At 43.4% G+C, this 10,370-nt stretch overlaps 1 protein-coding gene across 1 annotated transcript in view; it reads left to right on the top strand.

Annotated features, from left to right (window-relative positions):
- LOC306835388 (uncharacterized protein) overlaps nucleotides 1-10,370 on the top strand; it is a 74,114-nt gene that overhangs the window by 18,306 nt on the left and 45,438 nt on the right. Inside the window, exons 3-5 of the mRNA XM_079361876.1 lie at nucleotides 3,079-3,163; nucleotides 7,322-7,740; nucleotides 7,867-7,908. The gene's annotated coding sequence lies outside the window, so the exon portion shown is untranslated. The remainder of the gene's footprint in view (nucleotides 1-3,078; nucleotides 3,164-7,321; nucleotides 7,741-7,866; nucleotides 7,909-10,370) is intronic.

Below are 10,370 nucleotides of genomic sequence, written 5' to 3'. Positions count from 1 at the left end.
AGAGAGAGAGAGAGAGAGAGAGAGAGAGAGAGAGAGAGAGAGAGAGAGAGAGAGAGAGAGAGAGAGAGAGAGAGAGAGAGAGAGAGAGAGAGAGAGAGAGAGAGAGAGAGAGAGAGAGAGAGAGAGAGAGAGAGAGAGAGATGAGAGAGAGAGAGAGAGAGTCAGAAGTAGATTGGAAAGATAAAAACAGAAGAGAAGGATGCCTTTAATCCATTGAATCTTCTGGTTTACTTTTCCACACAGGACAGGTAGAGGGCGCTGTTTGTTTTTTTTTAACATCAAAGAAAATCGTCCGCTGTGCACCGGACTCTCTTTTCCAAACAGGAGGTGTTGAATGAAAATCAAAAAAACAGGACGAGCGGTCTGCCTCACGTGCAGATGATATTCCTCCTGTATGGAAGCATCCTGATCAGCTCCTGTTCGTCCCCGCCGTTCTCTTTTTCCTCACATTATCGTGGAGACGAGTAGAGATCACGATGACTGTTTTTGAGTTCAACACACAAACACGCAGAGCGCCGCGGACTGTCTGTGACACACAGTGATTATCACCACTATGACTGTGACACATTCAAAACAAGCACGGCGACAACAACACAGTGACGCTGTTTGTGACGTCAGTGAGGATATTGTAAAATGTTACAGGATGTTCTCAGGGAGAGGGTGATCAGCGTCAGTGTCTTTGAGTGTGTGTCGTGAAGTCAGTGGATGATTGAGCATCAAAGAAAGATTTCTTTAAAAAGATGTCAAATGTGTCTGCCGATGAGGAGCACGTTCACTCATCATCAGTCACACGTCACCCGCTCACAGGACGTATCCCCTGACTCATGGACATGGACTGAGGACGTGATCGTGACATGTCTTCAACAAAGGATGTGAGGACTGATGAGCTCCTCATGTGTGACAAATTTCCATGAAAATGAACGATCAGTTCTTGTCTTATCTCATCTGATCTCCTGTGTCCTTTACACTGTTGCTGAGTCTATTTTTCAGCACAGAACTGAAGCAGTTTCATGTTTTCAGCTCTCAACAGCTCGGCATCAGCTGTTTGTGACGCTGCGCTCAAAGTGCTCGCATCTGAAATTGTTCAACTTTTGGACCACTGCCCTGTTTCTGTGTGTGTGTGTGTGTGTGTGTGACCTGTGTGTGTGTATGTATGTGTGACCCGTGTGTGTGTGTGTGTGTGTGTGTGTGTGTGTGTGTGTGTGTGTGTGTGTGTGTGTGTGTGTGTGACCCGTGTGTGTGACCTGTGTGTGTGTGTGTGTGTGTGACCCGTGTGTGTGAGTGTGTGTGTGTGTCTGATAGACAGTGTAGCGTGGGAGGCAGGACGAGGTGAAGTTGGAGGAGAGCAGTGAAGGACAGTTCAGTGGAGTGGTCAAACTGTGCTGCTGAATATGCTCCGGCGATTGATGATTTACACACACACACACACACACACACAGAGTAGATGTGCTGTCTCTCTGTCAGTATTTCTCATCACAGAAGGTGATAGTGGGGAATAAGAAATCCGGGGTTGTTTGTTGAATAATATTGAACATATCACCAAACCACTGGAAACATTTACGCTGCAGACTTGATTACATACTGTGACGTAGAAACTCTGCGACCTCTTTCACTCTTCTACTGTGTTCTTTTTTTTTTTTTATCACCAAAACACTAAAGCTGTGTAAAGCCACACAGCAACAAGCCTGGTTCTGATTCTGGAAGGTTTCCTGCTCTTGGGTTTTTTACTGCTTTAGTTACTATAGAGAGTCCCTGTTTAGATCAATGCAGAGAAAGTGTCGTGCTGTGGGCAGTTTGAACTTTAAAACACACAGAGGCATTCCAATATCAATCAATCAATCTTCATCAATCTTTATTTGTATAGCGTTGTACAAAGTGTTATCTCGAGTCACTTTACGAAAAGCCGGTAAAGGACCTGAATCATTGTCATCTTACAAGGGCCCAGTTTAACCCTTTATAAGGCACTCATTGAAATACAAAAATTCAACCTCAGAGTGTTCGTGGGGGACGTAACAGAAATTTTATTTGTGTTAAAACATTTTTCCAAAGTCTGGAGTGATTTAATCTTGAAGTTACCATATTTGGTTCAAATGCCACAATAGCAGGATCAGTGGCGTAGGGTGACCTCTTCTGATTGGGTGGCCATATGTAATGTGTACCGAAATTACCAAAAATAGTCACTTGCCCCGATGAAGGGTTGATCTGTCATAGCGTGGCAAGAAAAAAAAAATCCCTTTAACGTCAGAAATCTTCAGCAGACCTGCGCTAACAAGATCATTTAACAACATCACGCTGCGCTAAACAGCTAGCTCCTTTGATTGGTCTAATTAACATTAGAAGCCCCTTACTTTGGAAACAAGCTGTTGGTAAGGTTTTACACGTGGTGAGAAATGTCAGTTTTAAGGAGTTGGAGGATTTTTTTTATTTTTTTTGGAGAATATCCAGATTAAAAAAAAAAAAAGTCCAAAGACTGATGACTGCTGGAGCTTATCTTGGGCAAAAATATCTCAAACACCCACTCAGAGGGTTTCTCTTCCTGAGCTAAACACCGCTCTCTGGGAGAAATGTTTTTAAAAGTTCACAGAGGTGGGGAGTGGGAGTTTTGTCATTCGCCCACCATCCTCACACCGTCAGCTCTCACGTGTGTGTGTGTGTGTGCGTGTGTGTGTGCCGTCCTCCATTCTTCTTCATGCTGTGTGTTTCTGCAGACAGCAGCTTGAAATCTAAAGCCAGTGATGCTGATTTTAGACTCTATACATCCTAAAGGTTAATGACAGGAGGCTGAAGGTCAAGTTAGATGAGAGGGAATCGAGCAGGGTGTTGCTCTCAAAGGCTCATTGTTGGGTCACTTATTGTGTAGCGCTCATTATGGAGCGATCTCTGATGTTTGTCAGCCTTCATTGTTTAGGGACTTAAAAAACAAACAAACGTGGGTGACATTGTTGTTGTGATTATTTACGTGCTGTTAAGTGTGCTGTGATGAGTCTGCATCAGTTCTTCGGAGACATTGTTGTCACACGCTTCAAACATGACATGGGAACACGTGTCACAGCGCTCTCACACTTTTTCTCTTTACAGACATTACCCCAAGACGTCGTTCACCATCGTGGCCGACACACCAGAGAACCTGAGACTGAGACAGCAGAGCGAGCTACAGAGCCAGGTGAAACGCGCTCACGCACACGCACACACACACACACACACACACACACACACACACACACACACACACACACACATATACATGGACTACACATGCTAACATTAAATCTTAAGAGGTAGATCTTGCTGATAAGAGATGGCGTTTTTTAAGCAGGTTTCAGGCTCTTATCTCCGCCCGTCTGGCACCACATGGAGACGAAAACAAACCCTCAGGTGTGTCGTTGAAAGCTGCTCTGACAGCTCCTCTTCCTGAAGACGAGATGACTCACTGTGATGATTCATGAACACAGAAAATGATGCAAAGGACACGTATGAGAGAATAAACACGTGTGTGTGTGTGTGTGTGTGTGTGTGTGGGCTAGCTCTCTGCAGCACAAAAGGACAGCTGTCCACTCAGCAGTCAGCAGAAGGGGACTTGCTGTTTGTCCTGGGATGCGTGTGTCTATGTTTGGTCTTTGTGTGTGTGTGTGTGTGTGTGTGTGTGTGTGTGTGTGTGTGTGTTGTATTTACAGCTCTGCCCTCATGAAAACACATTTATAACCAGTTTAGCGTTTACAATCCAGAGCTTTACTCATTCTGTCCTGTCTGTCTCTGATTCTTATCACACATTTATTTACTCCTTCTTTCAGAGGGGAACGTTTGTATCTTTGATGCAGGATCCCAACAGAGATCACGTTTTTTTATTTGAACCAGAAACCATTGTTATGCTGCTCTCTTCAAAGCCACTGAACTCCCTGTGTTTTTTTTGTTTGTTTTTTTTCTACTTTGACACAATCATTGTGCAGTCATCATCAACTCTTTATATGACAGTCCTGAAGAGTCCTAAAATAAGACAAAGAAGCGAGGAACTGGTGGAGCAGCAACTCAAGGTGAAGTCTGGTGTCTCTGAATCGTCTCATCTGATTGTCAGACACTTATGATGTCAGCAAAAACAACGCCGCCATCATTACGCCATAAGACAGTCACCCAGAGTTTTTTTTTTTTTTTTTTTTGCCAGTCACCTTAATAAATGTTCAATGGGTGAAGGAGTGTGTTTGAGCTGATGTGAGAACAGAGCAGGAAATATTACGGAAAAATCCATGCTCGTGATTATTATTATTTTTTTTAATCTTTTGTGGCGACAACTCCATTAAAATGTGACATCTATATCGCTGCAGACGGATTTGTTTCGATTTGACTTTCTCACCTGCTCTCATTTAAAAAAAAGTCTTTTCTTGCTGCTCACCACTTCTCGGATAAATGTTGATAGGATTCACATCCTCTCCTTCTTCCTCTTCGTCTTCGCCTCTTAACTTTTCTGCCCCGGAGGTGAGGTTGAAATCACTTCCTATTAGCTCTCCGGTCCCGCTGCAGAAAACTGATTATAACTCACAATGACAGTGAGCAGAGCGAGTGTACGCGCACGCCGTGGGAAAACCTCCACATGTTCGGCTCTGACCTACTTGTGAGGAGGTGCAGAGGAGTGGTTGTGACATCACCGTCACGTGACCCGCTGATGTCTGCTGGTGTGTCGTCTCGCAGCTCCAGTGCGTCTGAATGTGAAGTCATCCAATCTGTCAGCAATACAGAGTCGTCATTCTTGACATCGCTCCATCCTCACATGCTTCCCTTCATTGCATCCTTACTCCCTCAGATCCTTTCCTCACTCACTCACATCCAAACCTTTAAATATGAAATATTATCTTTGTGGCCTTTTATTGACAGAACGTGTGGCAGTTTCCCTCTGTGTGCTTTTTATTCTTCATTTCATCCTTTTCAAACTCTTACTCCTTCAAAGAAATCATCCTGAAGCAGAACCAGAGTATCATGCCAGACGACCAGTGAACCATTACTACATGTACACATGAAGGCTGCACGCCTCCCCTTCATTTGTTTAGTGTTTCGGCACTTCCTCAATAAAAAAAAGAAAAGAAAAGAAAAGAAACAAAAGTAAATATAATATATATCCATCTTGATTTGCAGAATGACAATTAATAACAAAAGTAGCACGATGCTGCTCTACAAAAGGAGCAGCTCTAGACCGTACTCTTTTGTTAAAATATTATCAAAGACCCAACATGAATTCATCACGAGCTCAGCACTCGGCCACATTTAGCAAAGTGACAGTGGCACAGGTGATCTGCCTTCGAGAGGCAGAGACCTGGAGCAGGACCAGACTGGTGATGAGCAGCCGTCTGCTGACACTGTGACGGTGCTGTGAGAGGACAGAGGGAGCGAGGCGGAGCAGCAACAGTGAATACAAAAAAGGATTTATAGCCCCAATGCCAGTATGAATGGGAACGGTATGTGTGGTAATAGCAGCGTGATGAACAGTAGGGGGCAGTGTAGAGGCAGAGGGGATGCGAGTGTATATGATGTGTCCTTGTGACTACAGAGACTCACACGTCAAAGCAGACGGATAAATTCAGTTTTAGGAGTCGACGTGGAAAAACGACTAGAGACAGGATCTGTGTTCGGGTTCAACGGGTGAATCTGTGTGTCTGATGTTTGTTTCCTTTTTCATTAAATGTATACATCTGATGAGTTCATTTTGACACTATGATGAAACACTACACAAAGAGGAGCTCACAAGGACTCGTTCTGTTTTCGGCAGCTAAGGTATACAAAATGTACAGACACATTCAGCTGGGCTTCATCAGAGTTTTTTTTTCTTTTAACGTTCACAACATTTCTCCAACTTCTTCATAACATATTCTTATTGAAGTGTGCGATTTGCAGGAAATTACAACTGGTTAAGAAATAATAATTTCCCCGACTACAAAACAAGTTTCTTTTTTTTTTCTTTTTTTTATATATACTTTATTAATCCCGCGAGGGGAAATTCGGTTTTCACTCTGCATTAATGGAGAGGTCTCAGAGTGAGGGGCTGCCCACAGAGAACGCTCCAGAGCAGTTTTTGGGGTTCTGTGCCTTGCTCATGGGCACCTCGGCAGTGCTCATTTTTCACAACTAAGTTCAACTAATTTTAACTTTGAAAGAGTTCAAAAATATGCTTTGCTGGTGGATCCTTAAATCTTACTTCCACCTTGGCCTGTGAGTTAAAACGTTTTTTTTTTAACCCCTTATTAATGATGAAAATGGATTTTGATGATGCTGATTAAAATAAAAATAGAAAAGAAGAAATCGGGATCTGTGCGTCGGCTTTCATCGACTGTCTGGATCCTTACTTGTGTATATGTGCCGTACCTTGTCAGCTTGTCACATCAGCTCTGCAGGGAGCCCACGGTGAACGGATGGGCTTTCATCTGCTTCGTATTGAGAAGGGGAACAATCACAGTGAGAGCAGGATACCAGAGCACACACACTCCTTCTGTCTGAGTCACACTCCCGCAATTTACAGCTTTATGTAACTCTGAGCGCTAATGGGCTGATACTGATGACTGATAGACACCAGCGGGATGACTTCATGGCTCAATGAGCTGCGGGTTGTTCCTCTAAAGGTCGAGTAAAAAGTGACAGCCTGCTGCTCGCTTATTGTTGACATCTGCGGGCTCTTTTTGGCGGCGACGCGACAATTATTTGGATTTGTTGGATACGGGAGAGAGGGGTCGTTTGAACAACTTTGACTCTCTGCCGACATTCGTGAAAGACTTCTGCGACTTCGACCGTCCAGAAATGAAAATATTAAAAAGCAACAATAACTTTACCAACTCAAAAAACAAACAAACAACAACAACTGGGTCAATGGCGTCTCTCGCGTGTCTCCAGAGCACCCCGGTTGCCTGGTTACTGCAGAAAGTGAGAAAGTGTGTATGGCTTTACAGCACTGGTTCACACACTCTGTACTGTTTGATATGAAGCTGAGGCTAAGAGGAAGAGGAGGGCGACGGATGAAGCTCAGAGAGAAGAGAAAAAGAAAGAGGAGGGAATAGTGTTTTGAGTGGCGTTCGTTTAAGAAACCTTACCGAAGAGACGATTGTTGGCTCAGAATTTCAAAAACTCCTTTTCACTGCCGTCCACGGTCAAACACAAGACAAACACTTACAGAATATCTCAAGGGTTACTGTCTCTGTGGTCTGTCTTCATGTAGTTACTAGAGTTGCTGTGTGGGTGCATTCAAAGGTAAACTCCACCCCCTGGCCCGTCACTTACGAGAAGATTTCGAGGGAGAATTGTTCTTTAATTCTGACAGTTTGCGTCTGTTTGGATCCTCCTGCAGGTGAAATACAAGAAGGACTTTGAAGAGAGTAAAGGTCGAGGGTTCAGCATCGTGTCCGACACTCCAGAGATGCAAAGACTCCGAAAGACACAGGAGCAGATCAGTATTGTATGTATCACACACACACACACTCACACACACACACACACACACACACACACACACACACACACACACACACATACAAACTCACAGTTTTCTTATGGTGTTTGCATATGAAAGAGTGTGTGTGTGTGTGATGTGGTGAATGAAAACAGGTGAGGGGTGCTGTTAAGTTTGTGAGCACACAAACACACACACACACACACCTGCACAACCACACACAAAATGTCCTCATGATCCAGTCCTTTGGCCATTTGGCCCTCCGGCGTTGTCGACATGAACTATTTAAAGAGGAGCTCCTCCCTGAACCAGTGAGAGTAAGTGACCATGTTTTATTTACTTATCGATTGATTCTAAGGCTTGACAAAGATTTTAAAATTCTTTAAATTTTTTGCCTTTGTTTGAGTGTGTGTGTGTGTGTGTGTGTTTGTGTGTGTGTACAGATTCTCTCCCCCCGTGTGTCCTGATGAGCATCAACAGATGAGGTACTGAGTTCATTCTCCTCTCTTTACTACATTTTCATTTTTTTATTTTGAGCATCGACAGACACGAGCGTATTTTTTTTTTGCCGTTGAATTCTGACGTTTACTCAAATATTTCCAACAGTTGTCAACGCCAGAGCAATCCGTAATTCTATAGTCGTAACGGGGTGTTTATGTTGAGGCGGCCGCCATGACAGACAGTATGTTTATTGTTGCCGTGGAAACTGCAGACGTTACATCAAAGGCCTCTACATAAGGAGGCGGGAGTTGCTACTGAAAGCTGCCGTACTCGTGCTGCTGTGATCAAAGCGTCGCGTTAATTTATACTGGGACACATCGTCAGTAAACATATTCTCTTCTTCAGGTCGGTTTTGCCCGTTCATCTTTACTATTTCAACGCGGAGTTGGTTTTCTCACTTAAAGAAATGGCATCGCAAAAACTAAACATTTGTAGGCTTTGGTACTTTTGTGTTAAAAGAGTTAAAAGTGTTAAAAACTCATCCCTCAACTTTCATTAACATCAGGTCCAAAATCATCAGCTCTCATCTTCATAACCAAATGAGTCCAGTGAATCTTTTCTTCTGTTTTCTGTCTGCTTTGCGTCTTTCTCTGTCTCATTGTCTTCTCATCTCCTGCCCTCCCCCCTCCTGCCCTCCTCTGTTTACCTGACCGTGTGATCCTATTATTCCGCTGCGTAAATACACCACCCATTCCCCCTTCTCATTTCTTCCACTTTAATTGATATATACACACACTGCCTCGCTACCAAGTGGTGTGACATTCAAAAGCCCACGCGTTTTTTTTTATTGTAGCACTCAGTTATTGTCGAGGTTGACCTGGAGGGGTGGGGTGGGGGGGTGGGGGGGTGGGGGGGGGATGGGAAAAAGAGGGTGCTAGTAGGAGGAAGGAAACAGAGTTCGAAGTTTGCACACAGATGTGTTTAATGCAAACTGTCTGTTCATCAGTTTGTGGAAACAAAACAAAGGAAAACACATTTGTTTGGATTGAGATGAATCTCAGAATTTCAGAGTCGGATAGATTAAAAGAAAGGTGTTATCTGAGGTTTCTCTGGCAGTGAACCTGGTTCACATCAGGACGAGATCACACACAACTCTCCCAGGAAAAGATTTGTGTTTCCAAATTCATTAGGAGGATCTGAGAGAGAGAGAGAGAGAGAAAGACAGAGGCCCTGGTCGCAAGGCAGCCTGCAGCTTTTTTTTTTTCCAACCATCTCTAAAAAATGTCTTTCCCAATTTAGCTCTGAGCAGAGGCAGATTTTCACCAAAGCCCCGGGTCCTCAGAGAGCTTTGTTTTCTGTGATTCTGGGTGAGACCGTGATGACTGCAGGCTCGAGGTGCAGCCAAGACTCAGCTTTTATCGGAACACTAAAGGCATGACGTGTTCAAAGACCTGATTAATCAGTTCTTCCCTACAGAAGTCTTAATAGGACATGCATTCATAGGTTTTCATTTAAGATCAATAATTTGAGATCTTGAGTAACAACATTACCACAGGAAAATAGATTCAAATGAAATGTATGAATTCATGTCCGCTAAAGGCTTCTATACTCATCATCCTTCTGCATTTCTTGTGTTCAGTATTACCAAGAGAGAACAGAATATTATTATCTTATCAATGAAGCCATACACACATACATCCATTGATTTTATTTTCCTCTGTTTTCCTGAGTAAAAACTTGGGCACAACACTGGGTACAGTGGTTCCAGGAAATGGGGAACAGACATGAAGATTCAGAATGGATGCAAAATGGTTCAGAAACGAAATTGGTCTGATTAGCTCATGTCTGGATTGGCACACTGTGTGTGGGGGGGTTGAATTTGTTTGACGTAATGGTGTGTCAAGAGGTTTAAAAACAGGCCTCAGCTTCAGCTCTCATTGGTTAGATTGACTAACAGTTGGGTTGAGACATTTTTTTCAGCATGGCCACCACCATTGAATCAGGAAGTGAGTTGAGGCTGATCTCGATTGTCCTCCTCTTTTTTGTGTCTGCCATCAAAACTGGTGAGCAGTTTTTTTATCGGGGCCAAAAAAAAAGGCTCGGCTGTAATGTTTAACTTTCTAAAACAAGAAGATATGAAGTGTACATTTAGCTTTAATGTTGATCTTTTAGGACTTGGGAACAAAAAGTACGTCTGTCAGAAGCTGAATTCTACACATGAAGGTTCATGGTTTCATTTCAGTGTTGCTGAGGTTTTTAGTCCGTGTGTGTTTGGGAGTGGTCGATTTAACGTTCCTCCCAGCTTTCTCACCTTCAACTCTTTGACCTTCACACAGATGACACATTCATATTGTGGATACCAGTCTTTGGTTTTATAACGCACATACACACACACACTTTACCCAACACTGGCACTGTGATGCAGGGCATGCTAGCGATAAGGTCTTGAGTAGAGGGCTAAATGGGGAAGCTAAAAAGTGATAAGAAGTACCCAATGAACCGATGA

The sequence above is a fragment of the Symphodus melops genome (genome assembly GCF_947650265.1).
Source record: "Symphodus melops genome assembly, chromosome: 14".
Lineage (NCBI taxonomy): Eukaryota > Metazoa > Chordata > Actinopteri > Labriformes > Labridae > Symphodus > Symphodus melops.
This window is presented reverse-complemented; position numbering and strand designations above follow the sequence as displayed.